Consider the following 13,614-nt stretch of genomic DNA (forward strand, 5'->3'; position numbering starts at 1 on the left):
ACTTGTCATTCACTGCAATTTCACTTTGCAGGCGGAGACTGCTCCCCTTTCCCTCTGCACCTCTATCAAATTAAATGGAAGGACTCCTGCCTAACAGGGAGCTCTGAAGCCAGCGTTTATTCAAAGCTGTCAGACCATGCACACTGAGCCAAGTCTGCCTTGTGTGTCCAGAAATCAGTTATCCCAAGTTTGTGAGGGACTTGGGTTGTCTGCAAAACCTAGTTTTTATGCACAGAACCTTCCTTAAATCAAAGTCAAATCAAAATTTCCACGTGGTTTCAGACCTAAGTGTTATAGCAAATTCTTCCTAAGAAGAGAAAAAAGCCTCTCTGGTTGCCATTACAGTGAGAGTCACATCTCAGAAGGGTAGCACATTAGTGCTGGGATAAGCATGATAATCAGTAGTTTACTTTTGTAGAAAATATTTAAAAATAAGCACTGTAGTAAAGATTGCCAAAGGCAATCTGATTTCTGCTAGCAAGTTACTGGTAGGATTCTGGACTTAGCATCATGCTGAAATGGTACTGCCCTAAAATTTCTAGACTAATAATCATTTCATAGGCTCTCAGCACCACTGCAATGGAAAAAGGGTAAAATAAAAGCAATATAAATAAAATGATGCTTGAGAAGGGAATACATACACTTAGGAACTGAGACTTTCGAGGCTACTCAGAGAACTTGCATTGTATCTTGTAATTACAGTGGGAACATCAACTCCACCGTGGCTACCCTGAGAAGTTCAGCCATAATTTTCCTGTTAACTCTCCCCATTTGATGCCTCAAAACTTTGTCACCTATCAGCACTTTAAAACATTCTTCTCCAACGCATGGTGAGTCACATTGCACTGTAGGCATTGGTGGACTTATTAGCCTCCTCCAGAAGTTGTATTGTCTGACTTAATGAAATGTGGGCTTCTTTATTCTCCTATCTACAGCAATCCTGTACTTAAATCTGAGTTACCTAGGTTTCTTACACATACAGTTAGAAATACGATGTGAAATGTACATGAAAAATTGTTATTTGCAGATCTCAGAACACTTCGCAGAAGTATTTTTCACCTCTTATTTCACAGAAGAACAAACAATCCCAATTTATTTGTTTGCTAAAATGCAAACATTTTTAGCCAATCACACCGGTATGATGTACTCTTGCACCAGGGAGTATTGTTATCCTACCAACAACGAAACAGGAAATAACAGCAACCACTTTACATGTCGAAGTAGAGGGAAAAAGGACTCCAACTTGCGCCGTAAAATCAACAGGCGCAGAGCAGAAGCTCTAGAATCACTTCAAACTGAAGCAATAAAGCACGTGAGAGATTACAAACTCTGAGGTCAAGCCAGTGCTTGATACCATAGTCTTTTATAGCAGCATGCATGAATGCCATGCTCCAAAAAGCATACAATTAGAAAGATGCAATAGCATCTCTAGATCCTAAACAACATACGAACAAGGCTTCATGTATGGAGGAACTGGTTTTTTGTACTGCTGTGGATCTGTTACTTATCAGAAATGCTGAAAAAATAATTTCTTTCCATCAGTCTTAAAGGAAGAATAAACCAGGCTAAAATGCAGCACGTTTACATTCAATATCCTGACTTCAATAAAGTTTGGAGTCTTTCAGAACATGCAGAATGAGTTTAATTTCAGCTTCATTTGACTAAATCTTACCCTTAGGTTTGCTTAATTATAGAGACACTGGAAGAGAGATGAGATCATAAATCTCACACAGTGTTGGGAAGCTCTGCTAGTTAAAATTCAGCTAATGGAAAAGGGGTGCCTCCTGTGAGAGCCAGCATGGATACACTGTAGAAACAACAGAAAAAAAGCACAACCATATCAATTAAGTGCAATACTTAATGTCTTGTCTTTTTCAATATATTTACTGTAGCACACTAAAAAATTCAAAGTGCTTTATTATTAATTTCTCAAACCAAGAAAAAGCAGTGCACAGTGGCTCCCTCCTTCTCTTTTCACCTAATTCCTTGTGGCTTCAGAATTCAGATACACAGGAGAAAAGGGTTGTTTGTGCAGAGAACAACAGCCCAGTGAAACTGAACGACTTCTTCAGCACCTCTCAGGAAACCTGCAATGCAAATCAGACATCCCTCCTGCCATCCCACATCACTACCAGTATTTTATTTTTTTTTTAAGTGACTCCTTCAGAATAGGTAAAGTAGTGTCTTTGTAATGAAATTGCCTTGGGTTTCAAATAAGAGTGATGAAACTCAAGCTTTCTTGAAGCACGTCTCTATTCATACCAACACAGCTGAGAACAGCAAGTTACTCAATAGACAAATCACTAAAAAAATAAATCACAAAGCAGCAACAGCACACGGGAGATCAAATTAAGACCCACTGGATCTTAAAACTTCCCCTGAATCCTGACTGTTCAGTCTTTCACTTTTTATGTTCTTAAAAGACAGTGTGACAGGGAGAAAAGGTACAAAAATACTCTCAATAAATGGTTTAGAAAAATTATAAACGGAACTCCGGAAGGAGGCTTTTATGTCTGGGCTACTCTGATAAATCAGGCTCCTGTCAGTCCCAGGTAACGTAAATCACACAGAGCAGTTTTGATGTGGCAAATGCATTGATCCTTGCTGATAGCTGTTTTGCATCGTTTATTTGAAACGTGCACCAAGCCAGGCTTAGAGGAAAATTCTCTTAACCTGCGATAAACTTCTCAAATCACTCAAGTCAAGTTTTGTTGCAAAACGCAAATCCTGAAACTTTCTTCTGGGTCATTTTTTAATTAACACCTTGCTCAGAGCTAATTCACAGTCTTCAAAATGAGCCAGTGAGACACTTTGATCTCTTTCTTTCTACCCCCTACTTTTTGGCTGATGGGGAAAGCTTCCTCTGGTCTTCCTGTTTAAATACTCCTGGGACATGTTAAACAATAGCCTGGCCATATCTTTCCCTCATTACCTGGGGTGTAACGCAGCATCTCACCTTCTAAGTACAGAGTACAATTTGTTCCAAATAGCAACTACTCTGACTCCAGTGCAGTCCTATTCAATTGGCACGTCTGTGTTGCTCAAATGAGTCGAGTCCTGCATCACTCTGACATACCTGCTAACAAGGACTGGGAGTGTTTATTCATGTAATCATGCAGATATTGTTATGCTCTAGCCTTTTCTCAGTGCTACCATTAGTTGTGCCCATTTAGTCCTGCGTGTACTCCCACTGATCAAAAAGCCAGCACGGCAATCTAAAAACAACCAACTTTGGAAACCCTTCCTTATTGCAGAGAACAAAATAACTGTCTGCTTCAGGAGCATGAGAAAAAGCTACACAAAACCCTGTATTAAAACAACCTCCAAAAGTGTTTTAAGTTGCAACCTACATATGGTTTAGTATCTATCCATCCAGTGCAGAAGTATCCGTAACGATGGCAGAGGTTTGATTCCCTGGCACATTTTAATTTAAAATTTTTAGAGGACAGGAGAACAGCTTTCCATCCAGATATAATCTGGAGAATTTTCTTTGCTCCATTATAGTGTTAGAGAAAAGAGACCAGAAATCACAGCAGTATGCAGTTCCATACCACGTATGTCTAACCTGTTCTCTTCCTGCATGTCACACACACTTCTCTCACAAGAGCCCTGTTTGTCCTTCTCACATCCATTCAACTGTGAAACTCTTTCCAGACTGCTCAATACAATGGAGAGACTCACAATTCCTTTCACCAAGCACCCTCCCTTCTCTTGCAAATCACTCCCATGGAGAACACCTCTTTTGCAAATTCTTACTCATGCTGACTCTCACAGACCATTACCTGTAATACTACTGTACCAAATCAAAACTATAATCCATTCAAGCAGCTATTTTGTCTGCCAGCTTGTTTTCTTGCTTTTATTCTTTGGAGTACTATACGACTGATATTTTGTATGAGTAAGAATGCCTTTCAAATAAACCAAACCAAGAAAATTATCATTTTTTGCCAATAGCTTTTCATTATAGGTATGATACGTTAGAAGTACAGCTAAGTAGCTTAAAATCTTTGGTCTGTTCTTTGAGATACAAGATACCAGAACAATTGACATTTTCTACTGATTATACATGAGTTAATCCACAAAGAGGGAAAAATAAGGCTAAAGAGATGGAAAACTGCACCGAGTGTTTCACTAGTGCTGCTGTTCTCTGAATGTTAATCAATAAAGCAATAAATAAGCTGCCAAGTTAGGCATATCGTAGCCCTGGATTTTGGCCATAATTCTCCAGAGCATGTTTAGGGAGAGAAAGAGGTTGATTTCTATTGAATTTGCATTCAAATTTAAGCTTTAGAAACAAAATACAAATCTTCCGTTAACACTGAAGGAGTCCTTTCTTTCCACTTCAAGCAAAAAAATAAAACTCTTTCTGCTACCATGGTCAGGAACCTGAACTCCTCTACGAGATTATTTCAAATATGCAAAGAGACTTTCATTTTTTTTCCTGTGAATAATCTGAAGAAGAGGTACGTAGGAAAAGCAGATTTGTATCAACAATAAAGATTTATATACTTCAAGGAGATCTGAACAAGCCTACTATGTATGTCTTCCACCCTAGGAGGTTTTTCAAGACTCAGATAGACAAAAGCATGGCTGACCTGATGGTCCTTCTTTGAGCAGGAGGTTGGATCAGAGACTGGGAGAGGTTCCTTACAACCAGCACTTCTTTTGTTCTGTATATGTTTCAAAGAAAAACAACACTAAACTAAATGTTAACTCTTTCCTTATTCTATTTTCTTATTCCAGTTCATCAGCATGTTGTTTTTTTTTTTTTTACTCACCTTTCTGTATATCACAGAGTTGCTCAGGTTGGGGGGAACCTGAAAGACCATCCAGTTCCAACCCCCCGCCATGTCACCCACTAGATCAGGTTGCCCAGGGCCTCATCCAGAGGGTTCTTGAACGCCTCCAAGGATGGGGCATCCACAATTTCTCTGGGCAACCTGTTCCAGAGCCTCACCACCCTCTTAGGGAACAATTTCCTCCTCACCTCCAATCTAGATCTCCCTTCTTTTAATTTAAAACCATTCCCCCTTGTCCTGTCATTACGTGACTGAGCAAAATGTTGCTCTCTATCTTTTGTACAAGCTCCCTTTAAGTCTCCAAAAGCTGCAATGAGGTCACCCCGGAGCCATCTCTTCTCTAGGCTGAGCAGCCCCAGCGCTCTCAGCCTTCCCTGACCAGAGAGGTGCTCCAGGCCTCTCAGCACGTTGGCGGCCTCCCCTGGATGTGCTCTACCAGCTCCACGTCCTCCTTGTGGGGGCCCAGCGCAACCCACAGCCTAGAGGGCTCCCTGCATGTAACACACACAACACATCACTCATAACCTCAGCAAGGGAGCACAGCAGTTCTCGGCCTCTGGCACACTCAACTTCAGTATCGGCCCATCAACTGCTTGCCCAATGGGTAGCCCAACTACTGCTCTCCCTAGCGCAATGCGTGGCTAAAGACCATTTTAGGCTGCTGCCAGAACAGCCGTGCTACAAGTCAGCCAGTTTCTATGGAAACCATGCTCAGCAAGACAGGCACCGTAGGTCATTGCTTCAGCAAAAGATAAACAAGCTGGGAATAGCTAATGTGTGAAACCTCAAATTATTTTCCCCTCTAAACAAGAGTGCTCTGTTTGACCTCGGTGATAATTCCGGTTAAGGAACATCGCATACAGAAAGTGCCGACTGAACACTACGGTAGTTTTTCCCAATTTGGGAAGCACATCTTCAGTGTTTTTAGGAGAGTTCGCTCGGTAAGGAGGTAAGCTGCTCACCAATGCACCATTCCATCGAAGGTCTGAAGGTTGCTTCCTTACACCAGCTAGAGCTTCAAAATCAGTTATCCAAAGCCAAAGTCTTATTTGCAGACTGTTTCTGTTCATCCATATCACATCTGTCTGTTTTAATGCAACACAAGAAAGACTTTACAAGATGACATCCAATAAAAAATCCAAAAATAAAAGCTGTATCAAAGAAATTCAGAAGATGCTTGATGTCCACCTCTCTAGGGAGCATTTGTACCTTTCAAAGTCCCAAAATGACTGCATTATTTGATTTAGTCATGCCCATTTAAAAACAACACAAACAAAAGACTCAAACCAAACCCCATCTCTACCCTCGATCTGAAACAACCAGAAAATTAAACCCAATGACTGATCAACGATTTCTCTGCAGTCTGTCCTCACCAGCAAATACTCAAAGCATTTCCAATGAATATTCATCCCAGTAAAAGAGGAACACCCCAAGATAAATGGAAACAGGCCCAAAAGGGTTACAAATGAGGCAACAACAAAGATATTTTCACATTCTAATATTCATGTTTTTCTACTATTCCTGAAGTTTTATAAATAACATAAGAGTTAGCTGGCATAGCAAGAGACCTAATTATAAACAAGTTTTAATTAAGTACATCTCTAAATTATATAACTTATCAATATAAATGTATTCATTATGTAAATGGGTATTTTATTGCTCATTTAAAATACATAATGAGAACGCAGCTAGTAGGTGGACAGCATGCTAAATAAGGCCACAGATGAAGGAAACATCTTGGCAGAGACAGAAGATGTAGGTGTGAAAGAACAAGAGCAACACTTAGTTGTCTCTGGAACAGACAAGAATGTATGCTCCTGAGCGGGGCTCATGCATCATAGCCCAGTTTGAAGATTTCAGTCAGAGACGTGCACTTTATTGGCTCTGAATTTCAGGAGCTTCTCTCCTTTCCTCTTGAGAGGGCACGCAGAGAACGGAGAAGTAACATACGCACTTCAACTCCTGCCATTTCCTTTTACCTGAATCTCAGTCCAAAATAAATCCCCAAACTTCCCCTGCATGTGAAGCTGCCTACCACTAAGGACTAACGAGGTACTTGAAGAGCTCAGAAAACAATTTCCAACTGCTCGAGCTCCCAAGGCAGGTCAGCCATGGGCTGGAGAGCTCACGTATTCAGCGGGCCAGACCAGCAGGAGTACTGCAAGCAAGTGCCACACAGGTACATTCTGGAGCTCCCCGTGAGGTGAAATAGCTATTCATCACTCCAGACCAGAGCAGGGAATCTAAAGGCCCCATGTGAACTGTAATTGCAATTATTTCCAATAAGCCTGTGTGCATCATTATTAACCACATTTAAAGGCCTTCACTGTAGAGCAGCTAACAAACACCACGTGAGCACAGGCAATCTCCTTGAGAAGCATTAACAACTCTGTGTGGCACTTACTGACTGCCCGTACTCAATTTTGACAAGAGCTACATTTATTTTGCCAGAATATGAAGGAATGCAATCTGACATTTCCCAGAGAAACCTTTCTTCTCCCTCTCTCTATCCCATGTCTTGATCATTGTCATTAACTGGGACCAGGGGTTGAAGTTGCCAGCTTGTAGGCACTTTCTGAAAGCATTCAGCTCTTGAGATTTTATGTGAGAAAAACATTCCTTCACGCTTTTAGAAATAATTTCTCATTTTGAGCATCTTTCTTGTGAAAATGGAAGTGCAAAAAATAGTATTTCTCAGCATATAACCCAAGTATTTAAATACTCCTTACAAATAAATATTCTGCCAAGCATTTACTTCAATCTACTCACAGTCAAACAGCTACGAAAATCTTCCAAGGCCAGTTTCCACCCTTCCTTCACTTTCTCTCCAAATTATTTTTTTTTCCCCCAGAGAGGTTCAGCATACCTTTTGCTCCTCTTTACCTTAAATATCTGCTTAATTTCTTAATTACAAGAATGATAACGCTCATCATTTAGCGCTGATCTGTGTCCACTGCTCTTTTACCCACCTCCTGATTTACAGCATGCTAGCTGCTCTGCAAGTTTGCTTCTGTAGTAAGAGAAAAATCCCTTTGCCATCCTGTTCCATTTGCCAGACACCTTCCTGTTACCTCTACCCTTCCTTTTATAAGTCTTTGAAAAGCGGCTCACCAGGGAAAATCCCAGTATACCGTTACCAGAGATGGCTGGAGCAACAGGTGGGAATGGCCTTCAGTAATTTGGCAGCCTTACAGCTCGTTGGGCTCCTCGTCCTGCTGCAATTACTAGCACTTGGTTGAGCTAAACTCCCCAAAGCCTTCACAGCTTCACTGGTATTAGAGCTGAAACCTACCCAACACACCATCATCCCCAAGGCACTGTTATCAACAAACAAAAAATGTTTTAGACTAAATTACATGTGTTTCAGCATCAATTTTCAAAAGCATTAATGGTGAACTTCCAGGCCTACTCTTCTCAAGCTCTGCCTGGAATTGCTAATGCCTGAAGCTTCACACCGCTTCATTCACTTCATTACCACTTTTGGACTCAAAGTCTATTCTGAAATTCATAAAAACTGAAATTCTGCTAGTGAAACATTTGTTTTAATAAACAGAAGCCTAAATAAAAGCTTCATCAAGTTAGGGAGAGACAGATACCTAGCTTGCAAGGACCTGAGCATGCCGAGCTCTCCCTTTACTTGCAGACTGTGCAAATACCTTGCTATGTGCTTGAATATGGATCACAAGTAGTCCCGCTCCCATAAACAGGATTGATTCCAGCATTTAAAACTGGGCCACAATGTTAGACTGTGCTGCAGCTGGATATTAAGTAGTCCTATTTGCTTTAATGAGTAAGATATACATATCCTTAAGGGTTTTTTTTTTCCGTCTTTCTAGACACGAATGAGGTTATTCTCTTAAGGCATCACATTTATAGACTGAAAACCTTGATCTTATTTTCCAGGCAATTCTTCCTTCAGAACAGAGTTCTATGCTGAAATATGTGCAGACTTTCAATTTCACTAAAAGCGGACTCAATTTTGTCATTTTGAGATGCTAAGTTGTTTTTGTTCCACCAACTGCCACCTTCTGCATCCAACCAGGACGCAAGCAAGCAAGCTAAGAGCCCTCTCCTCCCTTGCACTGTGCAGCACACTAAATCTCTGGACTTACCTTTGTCTGGTGGTCTAAATTTCACTACAACAGGCCTTTTATTTACACGAATGCAAACTGCATTTTCATCAAGCCTCCCTAGCACCTCCACTGCATTTTTTTTTTTTTTAAAGAAAAGAACATTTATTAGCATTTACTAAGTGTCAGTACAAAGTCTTTTCACAGGTATTTGTGCTGCATAAGTCTGGTCAAAAGGATTAGAGCTATTGACAAAAATGACAGGAAAAAACTGCAGCAACTTGCATCATGCATTATACATAGCACGAGAAATCCCAGTGGCACCCAGGCATTGGAGGCAAAATTTCCTCCTCAGATCCTCATGGTAATATCCGAATTGGGTATTCTGTGCACGTTGGAGAGAGAGCAGATTCCCCCAAAGTCAGGCTGACATCAAGGTACAGTAACTGAATATCACCATTCAGCATAATCCCAGGAGGATAAATTTGCACTGAATTTCTAACGCTTTAATGCTCATGTGTGAATTTAAAGGAAAGGTGATGGGGGAAGCAAGAGTAGTATGTGATTCTAGATTCTTAAGGGAAGAAATAAACCTCAAAAATTTATTTATGGAACTCTATATGTGAGGGTCTGGAGGTGACGGTTCAGCCAAAGAAAGAAAACTCAGCCTCCAGTTATTAAGTTTAAGGTGCCAGTTTCCAGACTGTGGAGTCAGGTCATTTTATACCTCAGAATAAAACTACTGTCATGCAAGTACAAGCAGCATTACGTCTCATTGAACCTCATCCAAAGTCGTATCAACATGCTCAAGTCAACTGTGAGTAGTGAGGGAGAGAACCTAAAATATCGCATCTCCACAATCATACAGTGCAGAAACACTGCTAACAACATTTGCTGCGTCTAATTCCTTTATGACACCATTTGCTGGGCTGTCTTGACTAAATATGAACTGGGACATGGTCCCAACTCACACAGAAGGGTATTTCCTGCCTTACCGGGAGAATTCTGAACTGAGGACATTTCCTAGAAGCAGCAGAAATCATCCAAAAATTCATTATAGCTCATGGGGAGAATAGGCAAAATATTCATCCCACTACAGTTGCTTGGAGTTTAAAGCAATTACTTGAATCTCTATTATCTGAAGATTTGGTCCTATATTTATCCAAAGGATCAAGGGTATTTTCCTCTCCGCTTGCCTAGGAGAACACTTTAATTTTTTTTTCTTTTCAGTTGTTGCTCAAGTCACAACATAATTACTTGTTTGGTATTTATTTGAGAAGCAATCTCTAGAGCCTAAATAGGAGTGGTAAGTTATGGAGCAAAATATAGCTAGTTTCTGTTTTCTTTTTTTTTTTTTTTAATTATTCTTATTTTTATTTTTCACTCTGGATTCTCTTCTCCTAGCATTTCACACCAGGGACTTTGCTGTGGCTGTCAGCTGCTAGAAAATTATCAATTAACTGAGGGAACTCTTCCCTACTCTGCAGCTCTTCCATTAGAGAGGAGAAAAGGAGGAAAACAAAGAAGCCTTAAACCACTTTGTCTGGGTGTTTCCCCACACAGTCAAGGTTCACTCATGAGAAAATACAGCAGAATGAGGCACGTCACACACTCCTCAGCAAAATGATGCTATTTACAGAGCCCACATAAGGCCTCCATCATCCCTGATTTTACAGGAGGTTGCAGAAATATTATTATACAGTGATGGAAGTGGATTAAAATGTCTGCCTGCCAGGTAGAGTCCACTGTCATAGCCCTGTCTTACCACCTCGGTGCCAGCCACGTGGGGCTGCTGGCTCTGACTGCTTTTGCCAGGAGCTGCTGGGGGGTTGCTCAGGGACTGCTTCACCTCCAGGCTTCCAGAGCTGCTGTTCTGTGAAACTGGAGAAGAAACGAAGGACAGGAGAAGGGAAGGAGTTTCCACAGTGCCTTGTTCCACCTTTTGGACTTACAAATTCTTTTTTTTATTTTAGCCCTCAAGGTCTACTAATGACTCTGATTAAGGAGACCCGAAGGGAAGGCAGTTCCCAAGGAGAAGCAGGTGGCCTCATTTCCCTTACAGAAGGGGGGGATGCTGCTGGAAGGACGAGGAAGAAACCTCGGTGAAGGAAGGAACGAGGGAGGCAGGAGACTCCACATTACGCTGGGAGAACAGAAAAGGAAGGAAACAGACTAGATTGGGAACTTCAGGGGAATTGCTAGGATCTGAGCATCAAGTTCAAAAACAATAGGGGCATTTCAGATAAATCACAGCTGCTCAGAGAGGAGGAACCTGACCCTACTTTAATGAGGCACTACTCCCAGACAGCATATGAAGAAAAATAGTCCTTAGATATTTGCAGTATTGGTTTCTCTGACACCAAAACCAAACACTAAAAAGATCTTTTCAATACAGAATTTAAGGACTCAAGAATGGTTCCTTGCTCAACTCTATTCTATTAGATATTCATTATGTGATGAATTTCCTCTTTTGTATTTTTCCATCTATAAAATGGAGACAATGGTCTCTTCTGTCTACGCTATAAACTGTGAAGACTACATTAATGCATCCATCCCATCAGCTGTAAACTAGTGAGACCCAACTACTTTCTAGCACATATATATACACACAGTTTTTTTAATTTTGCTGTCTTCATATCCATCCTGAACTGCTTCGTGATCTTTGAGCAATGAAGAAAAGCTGTTCCTACAAACCCATTATTTTGTTCATTCACATAAAAAATGGTAGACTTTCTTCCCCCTTTTTTTTCCCTCAGTATTGCCACAGAGCCTGTGTAAGGTTTCCTAATGAACTCAAAGGAAGAGGTCCACATAGTTTTGAATTTTCCAAGCACTGTTGGTAAACTGTGCTCCTGCATTACAGTTTTGCAAGACTGGCTACATCATGCCCAGTTTAACGTCAGATAGATAAGTGGTATTAAATGAGTCCCTAAATGTCATAGAATTATAGTGGGGAAACGTGGCAAATTATCTCTAGGATCACATAATGTGGAAATAAGCTTTCTCCACTTTATAGTACCTTTAGAAACACAGTTTATTCTCTGGAATTTTAAAGAAAATTTGCTGGAAGATGCTGGAAAATTTGCAGCTAAGTATATTTTGATTGATTCAATATGTTTTTGAACTAGTTATGAACATGAAAAGATTTAGCTTGTTTGTTTGGCAAAACTAGTCAACAATGTTTGTTTTCCTTTTAAGACTAAATGCTAATAAAACACACTTATGGCTGAATAACTATGCATATATTTTCTCAGTTCAAACTTGCATATTAAAATACTTCGTTTTTTCTTTAACCAATACTTTTTTAAAAAAAGTAATGCAATGCCACAGCTATTTGAAAGTTGTTTTTTCTTAGGCTTTTGGTGAGGAGCATAGTATTATGTCACAGCCAGACATGATTCTGCATGGGGAAAATTTAGAAATTACAGCAATGTCTCTCAACACCACTGACTTCAAACTAATAAAAATATACAATTAACATTCAGATGAATAAAAATGCGTTATTAAATTGCATTTTCTCCTTGCTCCCCATGATGGATCTAAACATATATAGAGAAATGCACTATGTCACGTTCTCTACATGTTTGTGATTTTTGTGATTTAACTCAAGAAACTGCAAAGTAGGAAGAGTTTTATAAATATACATATATATAAAACATTCACCCAACTGACAACAGTAGTCTAAGGGAAATTCAGCAGCAGATTAAAATAGTTATATTAATGCAAATCCATATCTAATATTTGTACTTAAAACCTCTCTTTAAATAAAAAGAATAATTTCCACACGGGGGAAAGAAAAAAGGAGAAATATTTTTTAAAAAGACAAACACTTCAAAAGCAGTTACTTCTTAGCCAGATATAGTCAATCGAATTTTGCTTTTGTATGTCTTAAATTTTTTCGAGTAACAACAGGTTTCAGCTTCTCTAGCCTCATGACCTCAGAAGAATTTGATACAGAAAAGTACATTATTAAATGCTATTTATGGATTTTCCTTTTTCCTAGATTGCAACACAAGCACCCTGCTATTTTTCACACAACAGAAGAAAGCAAAGTCCTGCCCAAAGAGCACACAATTAATAGTCTGGGTAACCTCTAACAGTATTACTTAACTTAGCCCATAAGTTTAAGAGAAAAAGACTTCTTCTAAAAGCATTTACAGTGCTTCCTCAATTGGAAATTGCTTCTTTGGTAAATGTGTTAAAGCAAAAAGTACTTTTCTTCTATAATTCTGCATCAGGCAAAAACCACCATATGACACAAAAATATTTCAAGAAGGAAAGACCACCACAAAACACTAAATAACAATCTTTCCTAACTCTTAGACTTCTGCTAACATTTATTGCACAGGCTTATCATCATACGGCACAGAAAATGTGAAAGAGGATTGTAAAATACAGTCAGATAATACTGCAGATAGTAACGGGAAAAGAAATGCAGTCACACAAAAATATGGACGTGTATTTCTGTAGATATATTTAGGCCTAGAGAGATCTTTGGGATGTGAACACCCAAAGCCATACCACTGCAATATGTAGAGGGGGAGAAGGAAGAAAATGACCTTCAGTTCATCTTCACCTGCTGCTCAGTGAAAACTAACGGGCTTGATGCTTAATGAACATTAACAAACACAGCGTGTATCATGGGATCAGATGGGGTGATAAAGGGCCTTATTAGGAGCTGGGGAAGTTTAGGTGTTTGGGCACAAATCAAGGTAGCACAGTTTTGTTGTAAAACCACAGCATTA

At 39.8% G+C, this 13,614-nt stretch overlaps 1 long non-coding RNA gene across 2 annotated transcripts in view; it reads right to left on the reverse strand.

Moving 5' to 3' along the window:
* The window catches only part of LOC137841870 (uncharacterized), a 98,191-nt gene that overhangs the window by 38,375 nt on the left and 46,202 nt on the right, over positions 1–13,614 (reverse strand). The window contains exon 1 of one of the 2 annotated variants that reach the window (XR_011088811.1): positions 7,769–7,971. The exons of the other annotated variant lie outside the window; for it this stretch is intronic. This is a non-coding gene — a long non-coding RNA (uncharacterized lncRNA). Of the gene's footprint in view, positions 1–7,768; positions 7,972–13,614 lie in introns of those variants that run through there. 2 annotated transcript variants of the gene reach the window in all.

This window comes from Anas acuta, chromosome 18 (genome assembly GCF_963932015.1).
Source record: "Anas acuta chromosome 18, bAnaAcu1.1, whole genome shotgun sequence".
Taxonomy (NCBI): Eukaryota; Metazoa; Chordata; class Aves; order Anseriformes; family Anatidae; genus Anas; species Anas acuta.